This window comes from Papaver somniferum, chromosome 6, assembly GCF_003573695.1.
Source record: "Papaver somniferum cultivar HN1 chromosome 6, ASM357369v1, whole genome shotgun sequence".
In the NCBI taxonomy this organism is placed as follows: Eukaryota; Viridiplantae; Streptophyta; class Magnoliopsida; order Ranunculales; family Papaveraceae; genus Papaver; species Papaver somniferum.
In genome coordinates, this window is record NC_039363.1 from 117735047 (window position 1) to 117745910 (window position 10864).

Sequence of the window (10864 nt, forward strand, 5' to 3'; positions counted from 1 at the left end):
AGTATCGTCAGCATCCCTATGTTTAGGAGGAACGCGATTATGAGGTTTAACTGGTGACCTAGGTTTGTCTCTGGAAAACCGTTTACTTCTCTCTAAATTGTCTTGTGATCATCGAGACTGATTGGTCAAGATATTCGTCTGAAGAATCAGTCTCATAAAGATTATCCTAAGAGACACAAACACTTTTACCTTTGTCAAGTAATTTAGTGTTTATTTGTGCTTTGAAGGCAACATCCTTTCCGGTTTTGGATGTATGCTCATGATCAAAGATCTTTAGCTTTCCAACCAACGTATTTCTGGAGAGCGTATCAAGGTTATTTCCTTCAACGATACCATGCTTCTTAGAATCGTATCTAGATGGCAGCGATCTGAGAAATTTCATCACAATATCCTTTTCAGGAATAATCTTACCCAATGCAAAAGATGCATTAAAAATTTCAGACACTTTGTGATTAAACTCATCAAATGAATCTTCATCTTCCATACGAAGGATTTCCCTATCGGAATTAAGGTTTTGAAGCCTAGATTCCTTCTCACTGGTATTACCTTCAAATACGGTTTCCAAGATATCCAAAGCATCTTTATACCTAGTGCACGTTGTCACATGGTGCTGAAGATCTGGGGTAATGGCATGAATGATCGCATTCAACCCGTCGGAGTTTTTCTTTGCAGAAAGTATATCGACAGCATCATATACACCAATATTCTTTAGATTGGTTACATTACCAATTGCTACAACGGGAGCATCATATCCATTAACAACATAAACCCATGATTGAAAATCACGTGATTGAAGAACAGCTAGCATAACAATTTTCCACCATAAGTAATTAGAGCCATCAAAGACTGGTGGTACGTTTATAGAGATAGCACCTTTGTCCATATCAGATCGCTACAGACACAGACTTATAAGGTCTTTAAATTGTTTGCATGCTCTGATACCAATTGAAAATGCGGGGGTCTAACAACCACACCCAATAATTTGTTTGGCAATCTGAGAGGACTTACTCCAATTTCTATAGAATCAACTAGACAATCAGACTCAATCTAGAATAAAGTATATCAAAGAGTGTAATATCTCGATCTCTTGATTTAATTCTTACTCAAGCAAATAGAAATCTGTCAGTCTAATTAAATACAATAGAGATAACTTGGATGGTACCAAAGACCAATATCCATGTGTCAATCAATGTAAATCAACAACCAAAGGTTGGATATTCTAATCGATTGATCTAATGCACAACCTGTGATATTTCAATTATATAACAAAGTACAATGCGGAAAAGAAATAACACAGACACCAGAATTTTGTTAACTAGGAAACCGCAAATGCAGAAAAACCCCGGGACTTGGTCCAGTTTGAACACCACACTGTATTAAGCCGCTACAGACACTAGCCTACTCAATTAACTTCGGACTGGACTGTAGTTGAAACCTAATCAATCTCACACTTATTCAAGGTACAGTTGCTCTCCTTACGTCTCTGATCCCATCAGGATACTATGCACTTGATTCCCTTAGTTGATCTCACCCACAACCAAGAGTTTCTACGACCCAAAGTCGAAGACTTGATAAACAAATCTGTCTCACACAGAAAAGTCTATAGGATTGAATAAATCTGTCTCCCACAGAAATACCCAAGTGTTTTTGTTCCGACTTTTGATAAATCAAGGTGAACAGGAACTAATTGATAATCCGGACTTATATTCCCAAAGAACATCCTAGTATTATCAATCACCTCACAATAATCTAAATCGTATGATGGTGAAACTAGATATTGTGGAATCACAAACGATGAGACGAAGATTGTTTGTGACTACTTTTCTATCTTGCCTATCATAGAAATAAATCTCAAGCCAATTTTACAATTGTACTCGTATAATAGAAACAGCAAGATCAGATCACACAACTACAAGAGAATTAGTATCGGTCTGGCTTCACAATCCCAATGAAGTCTTCAAGTCGTTAACCTACAGGTTCTCGAGAAGAAACCTAAGGTTGAAGGAGAATCGACTCTAGCAATACAACTAGTATCACACAGGAGGTGTGGGGATTAGGTTTCCCAGTTGTTAGAGTTCTCCTTTATATAGTTTTCAAATCATGGTTTGCAATCCAAGTTACCTTGGTAACAAAGTATTCAATAATCACCGTTACATGAAAAACCTGATTCAACCAAGCTAATATATTTGAACCGTTAGATCGAACTTAGCTTGTTACACACAAATTAAATGTACCCTCATTTAGGTTTATGTAACCGTACCCAAACGTGTACACTCATGTTGGCTCAACAATTAGTTAACTGAGGTTAGCCATATGTTTACTCTCATATTAACCTTATTTATATTATCCATAACTAGTTCAAATGACTCAAATGAAACTAGTTAAAGAGTTGTTCAATTGTACAGAAGACACAATTGAAACCAAATCGGTTTGATTCACTTGAATCAGTCATGAACATTATAGCCACGATTTTCAAAGATTGCATTCCTTAAAATTTAAATGTTTAAGTTCATGTACAGACCGATTTGACAAAATAAACAGCTTAAGTATGCGTACGGGTATGCGTACTTAAGCAACCGGATTTGATTTTGTTAAGTTTCCAAACTCAGCAGAAATTCTCGGTTCGAAAACTTCCGCCAGTATGCGTACGGGTACGCATACTTAAGGTGACTAGTTTAGGAGTTTGTGATTCCCAAACTCAACAGATATTTTCGGTTCGAAAACTTCCTCTAGTATGCGTACGGGTACGCATACTTAAGGTGACTAGTTTAGGAGTTTGTAGTTCCTAAACACAACAGATATTTTCGGTTCAAAAATTTCTACCAGTATGCGTACGGGTACGCGTACTTATTCTGTCTCCTTCACCAACTTTGTATACACACATATGCATACACTTGGTTCTTGGTTTATGGATTTATACACTAATGTGCGAACACACTATATATGCTTATATCCAAGGATGATTATATCATTAAATCTTAATTTCAATCATTGAAACTTTCTTAGAGGACGTTATATAGTTGTTGTTCACAAACTATTTTTCGTCAAAGAGATTTTCAAGTTATTGAAATTCTCATAATGAAACATTCCAAGGCTACACCAAATGATTGTATCAGGCAAACCACGTTATATGTAACTAGGCAATTTTCATATGATCTTATTCGGACTTTGATCACGAATGTAAGATGAACATGGCTAAAGAGAAATCTTGCCAACACATATTTCGAGAAATATATAAGCGAGATAAACTCAGCTCGAAATCTCAAATGTGTATAATAGAAAACTATATCGTAACACGACTTATGTCTCAATGTAGAAGATAGAGTAAAAATAGACTTTCCAAGTGATAGATGAGTTTAAGTCTCCACACACCTTTTGTTGATGAAGTTCCACAAGCTCCCCTTTGTAGTTCACTACACCAAATTCAGGGATTAGTAACTAGAAGTCGCAACAGCTTACCCCTGTTGCGAATTTTGAGTTGCAAATTTCAGTTGCAAATTTTTTGCAACAGTTCCTACGAGTTAAAAAACTCACTACTTTTTAAACTGTTACGATCGCAACTAAATTGGGTAGTACGCGTGCGACTCGTGAGTGTGGCTGCACACACATTTAAGCTGACTCGATTTCAGCCCATTCATATGTGAAACTGACTCGGGTTTAGCCTATTATTATCATCGAACTCTATTCTATCTCATTCTCATCTCTCTTTCTCTCTCGCTTTCATCTCTCATTCTCTTCTGTCTCTCATTCGCTTCTGTCTTGTATGAAATTCATAGGTTTCAGAGATCTCAAATTTCATATCAAGCCGACCTATTTATTTTTCGCTTTAGGGTTTCGAGGTTTACATACGAAAGTTGTTTTAGGGTTCAGTCTCTCTTATGTCGTCTCCAAAAACTCTCAAGAGCAGCAATACAGAGAAGAAGAAAGGCCCTAAACTTCTCATTTCCTTGTAAGTATAATAAAGTGTCTCGCTTGATTTCATCCCTATGTTTGATTTTTGATTCTGGGTTTGATTGAATCTGATTTGTGTGAAATCCCTAAATTTTTAGGGTTTGTGATTTGAGAGATCGTGAAGAGGAATGACGCTTTCCTCGTCAAAGAGTTTGGAAATAGAAATCAAATGGTTCAGTTCAGAAAGAACCTAATAATCTATACAACGTTAACACCTTCAAACACTTTGGTAAGAAAAACAACAGCTGGTCTTGTACTGTTGAGTTCTGATTTGGGTTTTATTTCGATTCCGTTGTTTAGATTTTAGGGTTTTTGCTAATGATTTGTTGATGTTGGTGGTAATTTGGTGTATTGTAGGGTTAGCTACTGCAAAGTCTATTTCAGTTCAAGCTGGAAAAGATTCAGGTGTTGTTCTGGCTACTATCAAGACTAACAAACAGAAGTACCATTCAGCTTTGGTGCACAAAAATGTCATGGAACTAGGAAACATACCTCTTCTTGTTGTATACTAAAATTCAGGTTTAATAATCATAATTCCTCAACATATTTTTAGCAATTCTAGTCAAATAATTTGATTTCGTTTACTAATTCTAGTCGATTTTGTGGTATAAAGGAAAATCTGTCTGAAAGAGTATTAGAGCTTCTTGCGTTGCCCGGGGATGATGTTCCGCGGGTGCTCCTTGATATTGGTAAGTTCATGTTTGATACTTAAATTTGTGATTTTATTAGTTGACGGCTGAAGTTTGGAATTAGTTTTTGATTGTTTACTTTGTGTTTTGTTTTAGGATGTGGCTCTAGACTAAGCGGAGAAACATCATCTGAGAGTGGACACCAATGGATTGGTTTACACATATCTGATTCAATGCTAGTGAAACAGTCAGTTTTTTTTTTTTTTTTTGTGTTAATTTGATTTGCTTGTGCTAGATCTTCATTTGATTAATCTAAATCTTGTTTTGATAATAGATGTTGCGCTGGAGCGGGAAGTAGATGGTGATCTTTTGCTAAGCGATATGGGTCAGGTAATTCTTCTTGTTCCTTTCCTCTTTCTATCAACGTTTATTAACTATTTGATGTTATAAACATTTGTCAGTTTTTGGTTTCAGGACTTGGGTTTCATGGATGGAGTTATTAATGGTGCTATTAGCATCTCAGCGGTGCAGGTTGGAATTCTTTTAACCTCTTATCTGAAATGGGCCTTGTTTTTGGATCATTTTTATACTCTAAAGCTTAGTTGCTTGGTTCAGAATTAGTACAGGATAGCATGTATTTTGGTGCATGCATGAGTTGGACAATTGTCATTTTTCGAATACTTTACTCACTGACTTTAATCTGTACTGGTTGTCGCTAATCAAACAGTGGCTTTTCTATGCGGACAGTTCCTCTCATAATCCAAGACTGAGATTGAAGTATGTCTTGGTTCTTTTTAACATTTTATTAAGTTTATATTTCATGTATACCTGTATTGAAATGGCGCAATTTCATTGCAGGGCATTCTTTGGATCACTATATCGGTGTTTACCCTGAAGTATGTCTTAATGCTTATATATCATTAGTTTACTTTGAGATTGTATGAACTTGTGTGTCTAAATTATAAAGGGTTAAATTACCCTGCAGGTGATCCTCTTCGAACACCAAGTACATAGCCTATACCTCCTCCGATGCTAAATATGTAGGAGGTGATTCGCGTATTGCGGCTGCTTCACCGGTGTATATAAATCTTTTCGTACTTTCATATACTGGACGCTGGGAATTCGTCTCGTATTGCCCTTCAATTGGTTAAGGTTCTTCTTGACCAGTTCTTTATTTTCCTTATATGACGACTGGTAACTCATGTTGCCCTTGCAATTGAAGTTCCCCGGGGTTAGCTTAACAAGAAGGATGCCATGGCTGCTACTGTACTTCAGGTTCCGCATTTTGTCTTGGGACTTTCACACTATTACTGATTAACTGAAAATAATATTTCTTTTTGGATTAGTTATACATTTGCCTCACATGTATCTCGTTGCTTTATCCTTTAAAGATCTTAATCTGCTCATCTTTCTACAGTTTTTAATGGGAGGAGGTGGATCCTTTTCAGCTGGTGGCCCGGGAAAGGGATGCACTCACGGTTTATTTATTAATGATGGCATTATCAGTCTGTTGTCGTTTATTTATTAATGATGGCCAATTTTTTTACATGGATTCTGATGTAACTAGTTCTGAATAGAGTATCACCAGATTCAGTCATTTTCTGCATTCAGCAGCATCTACACTTGACACTGACCTATTTAGAGTTCATGCATCTACTGTGAGCGTTGTACCATTTATGACTCTACTACATATTTTAGCATAACCAAAAGGAAGTTTTTCAGACACGGTTGTATAATCCAATGACTATTTAAATATTCTATAATCTTTCCACTAACAAAACATTATTAATTTCTAGTCCAAGGTATCAAACGTAGAAAGATGCATCGGCAAAAAACTTCTCAGAACATGGGACATACTTGCTGAGAGGTGTCTATTACAACAATATGAAATGGCAAGCAGCAATCAAGGTGGACAAGAAACAAATCCACATCCCATTTGTATGACAGGTATTTAATTCTTGTTCCCCATTGATTCAAACTAGTAGTAATGTTGCGGTACTTCCATCACATCGTGTAATAATATGTTTTTTTTTTATCTCTTAGACATTTAATTTTCATCAATGCATTCTAAGATTATTTATAATTTGAGGTTTCTATATGGCCTACAATCATAACCGTCCACATTTCTGAATTATGAACCTGTGATCAAAGAATACGAAATATTAGCTTAGTATGCTTCTGGTTAACTGCTTGGTAGGCTCTTAAATGTAGCGGCAGTTACTGTTTTTTGAATAAGTAATTTGGATTCTTACTATGGATAATGCAGGAATGAGAAATGCACATATAGTTCAAGTTAGAAAATTTTCGATTGTTAACCCTCTAATTGTAAACTACGAGCCAAAATATAAGTTCTGAAAACATTCTAGAATAGTTCATGTTTTGGACAGTTAGTGCAGCTGTTTTGTAGTTGAAAGTTACTAGAACTCTAGGAGATATGTTTTAGTGGCTTGATAAAATTTTAAGAAACAAAAACTAAGGCGCTACACTTGGACCGAGTTCTTGTCCATGACTCGCAGTATAATCGAATAGTTAGAACTTATCTGTCATCTGTTTTTATATGCCTACTAATCTTCTTGATGAAATGTGTTCAGGAATATAGGGAGTGTCAGCTCTGCATCCCTGCACCACTGTCTACTAGGGTTGGCGTATTACGACCTGCTGAACTTAATGAACTTTTTTCAACTCCACCAGAAAGGTGATATTTTAAAACTAGCTATTTTTTATTTTTTTACCGCATTGTTATGATTTCACAACATGTATTAGATGCTACACATTTCTGCAAAACCGTCATTTCTACGAACTGGCTAGCAGCCTCAAATCATTTGTTACTTGCAAGTGCATTATCAACAGTCTTACTAAACTTTCATAACTTTGCATGTGCATATGAACAAAAGAAAGAAGCAAACAGAACAATTTAATTGAAATATATTTTATGAATCAGTCTTTATTTCACTGTGTTTCTGTGAATATTTTTATTATGCTCACTCTCATATGAAACCTAATATTACTTATATTTTGGAATTACAGTCCTTGGAGTAAAGCTCCACATAAGGAATCTGCAGAGAAGACTGCATTAGGAGAGTAATCCTTTGATGGATTCTTGGCACAGGTATGTGCATTCACTACTTTCTCTTTGTTTGCTTTCTCAAAGAAATAAAAGATTTTCATTTGCTGGAGTTTATTCTTTTATTCCTTTTAAGTTTTTCAAGTGTGCTTTCCCTGCTGTGTGTCAGTTTGGAATTTCACTTCTTTAAATGCAATAAATCTGAATGCAGTGGACCCTTATGACATTGTTAGATCCGGTTAAAAGTGTAGCCAATTTGGTTTACATCGGATACCAAGGAAACATTTCCTTTGTCCTGCATATAACCAGACGAATAAGGTTAGATCGCAAGAAGCAACAATCAGATAGAAATGTTTTCCAGTACTTCATCTTTGGACCTAAAAGGTGTTGGGAAGTCATCATTTATCAACTCTTTACTCGGAAGGTATGGTACTTGTTGAAGTTATTGATAAAATAAACTTGCAGAGTGATGTCAAACCTTATAGAATCATACTGAATAAGATCCTTATGTTATGAATAAGATCTTTTGATACCACACAAAATTTGTATGTCCTTAGAACTTTTGTAACGTGGTTCTTAATTTTTGTGTATATGGAGTTGATCATTGAATGACATGGTGGATTAAATTCTAGAACAAATATTTTTTTTGATAGTTTTGTTGGATTAAAAACTTGATTTTGACTGGCTTTGATAGTCAGGGAAACTTGGTTTTGTTACAGGGGAGTGTAATTGAGACCTGGTTTTGGCCGGTCAAAACCACTATTTTTTTGATGTTGCAAAAATTTCGCAATTGCAACATTCTGTTGCGACCTCCTAATTTCGTAACTGTTTCTAACTGTTCGACCTCCTAATTTCGCAACTGTTTCAAACTGTTGCGACCATTTTACGTTGCAACAGTTGCAAACTGTTGCGACCGAATATTCGCAACTGCTTTTGAGCCGTTGCGAAGATTTGCAACATCCACTTTCGTAACATATTGGAACTGTTGCAACCCCCTTTGCAACTAAACCCTGCCGTTACAAATCGCTAAAAATGGTGTAGTGGTTCTTCGTCTTCAAATGATGAACGCCGAGAGATCTAAGCTCAACTACACTATCTATGTCCTAGTCCGAGACATTCATAAATAGGCTAGAAATCAAGACTTATAGTTTTGATCACTAACATTGACAAACATGCTTGAGATAGCAACGCATGCGAGTTCGACCTAGCAATGCTCTAACACATACTACAAATATATATGGTTTATGTATCATTATGTAAAGGGGAGTGGTTTTCATTGTGAGATGAAGTATTGACTAAGGAGGAGTGATACGTATCACCATAGTATTGTTGTCAAAGTTGTGGTACAATTGAACTTTCATGCCGTGTAATAATACTACGATACTGTATAACAATGATTAAGAACATCTGTTTTCTCATTGTTATTATCTTTAACAACTATGATGCTGAGTTGAACACGTTCAGAATCACTGGAGTACTTGGAAGTGACAAAGATTTCGAGTAATGTTGAAGAACCAAGGAGATCAACCATTTGGATGAGAAGCTACAAAGTTTATTTATTTTGTAATCCATATGTATTGATAGTTTTGTCATTAAAATTGACAAAGGGGGAGATTGTTAGAGCACTGCTCGGTCGAACTCGCAAGCGTTGCTACCTCAAGCTTATTTGTCAATGTTAGTGATCAAAACTATAAAGTCTTGATTTCTAGTCTACTTATAGCAATGTCTCGGACTAGGATAGATTGTGTAGTTGAGCTTTAGAGTTCACAGCGTTCATCATTTGAAGACGAAAAACTACTAAGGAAAGCTTGTGGAACTTCATCAACAAAAGGTATATGGAGACTGGAACTCATCTATCACTTGGAAAGTCTATTTCTACTCTATCTACTATATTGAGACAAAAGTCGTATTGCTATATAGTATTTGATTATACACATTTGAGATTTCAAGCCAAATTTAACTCGCTTACATATTTCTCGAAATATGTGTTGTAAGCTTTCTCTTCAACCAAGTTCATCTTATATTCTTGACGAAAATCAAAAGACGATCATGTGAAAATCGCCGAGTAACATTTTACATGGTTTGTGTGATACAATCGTATGGTGTAGACTTGGAATGTTTCGTAATGATTATTTCAATAACTTGTGCTTTGATGCTAATAGTTCATGAAAACAACTATTTGTCATGAACTGAATTCCAGATTCACCAAATTTCAGTGCCTTCTCTTCCACAGACAAGGAATGAGCCTTAATAAATTTCAATTATTGGTTGAATAGTTTTCTCTCACAACCAATCCGAGAAGATAAACCAAAGAAATGATGAATCAGCCGATGGGTGCAAACATCAAACAAAGTAACCTAAAACAGGATAAGAGAAATACATTCCCACAATGGGATTAACAAAGAAAAAGTCTAATTAGGTTGTCATGGCCCATCCAGCTAAAGAGAAACACTAGGTACATGACAATACCCCCTTCTTTGGAAAATCCTTGTCCTCAAGGATAAAGTCTGGGAATTGGAAATAAATATGGCCAATGTCCTCCCATGTTGCATCTTCAGCAGGAGCTCCAGCCCATTGAATCAAAACTTGAGGAAAAGTGGTATCATCCCTGATAATATATCTGGAGTCCAACACAACAATATGGGTGACAATGAATGTACCTGAACTATCCACCAGTGGCAGGGTAGGAGTGGGAAAAATGTGCTAACCCATTTTTTTCTTTAATTGTGAAACATGAAACACAGGGTGAATTCTTGAACCAACAGGCAACTTCAACTTATAAGCAACAGCACCCACTTTGTTTAAGACTTCAAAAGGGCCAAAATATTTTGCAGCAAGCTTCATATTAGTTCTGAGAGCCACTGAAGATTGTCTATAAGGCTGTAACTTCAAGAAAACCAAGTCTCCCTCTGTAAAAGATCTGTCAGTCCTTTTAAGATCAGCAAAATGTTTAATTCTGTGTTGGGATTGAATCAGATCATCCTTGAGTAACTGCAGAATGTGATCTCTTTCCTGAAGATATTCTTGTACAGCTGCAACAGATGTAGTAGCCTGCACTGTAAAAGCCATGTGTGGGGGAATGTAGCCATATAAAGCCTGAAATGGTGTCATCTTCAGACTGGTATGGTAATTGGTGTTGAACCACCATTCAACAAGGACAACCATTTAAACCATTGCTTAGGAGTAACACCGGTCATGCACCTCAAATATTGTTCCAAGC

General features: G+C 36.1%; 1 long non-coding RNA gene across 1 annotated transcript; it reads left to right on the plus strand.

The window, feature by feature from the left end:
- The first annotated feature begins 3721 nt into the window (after positions 1–3721).
- LOC113286091 lies at positions 3722–8269 on the plus strand. The gene is made up of 14 exons (XR_003329103.1): positions 3722–3949; positions 4050–4180; positions 4309–4470; positions 4565–4640; positions 4737–4827; positions 4915–4970; positions 5055–5111; positions 5308–5357; positions 5439–5476; positions 5566–5855; positions 5998–6527; positions 7172–7275; positions 7608–7689; positions 7856–8269. It is a non-coding gene; the product is annotated as an uncharacterized LOC113286091 (long non-coding RNA).
- The last annotated feature ends 2595 nt before the right edge of the window (positions 8270–10864 follow it).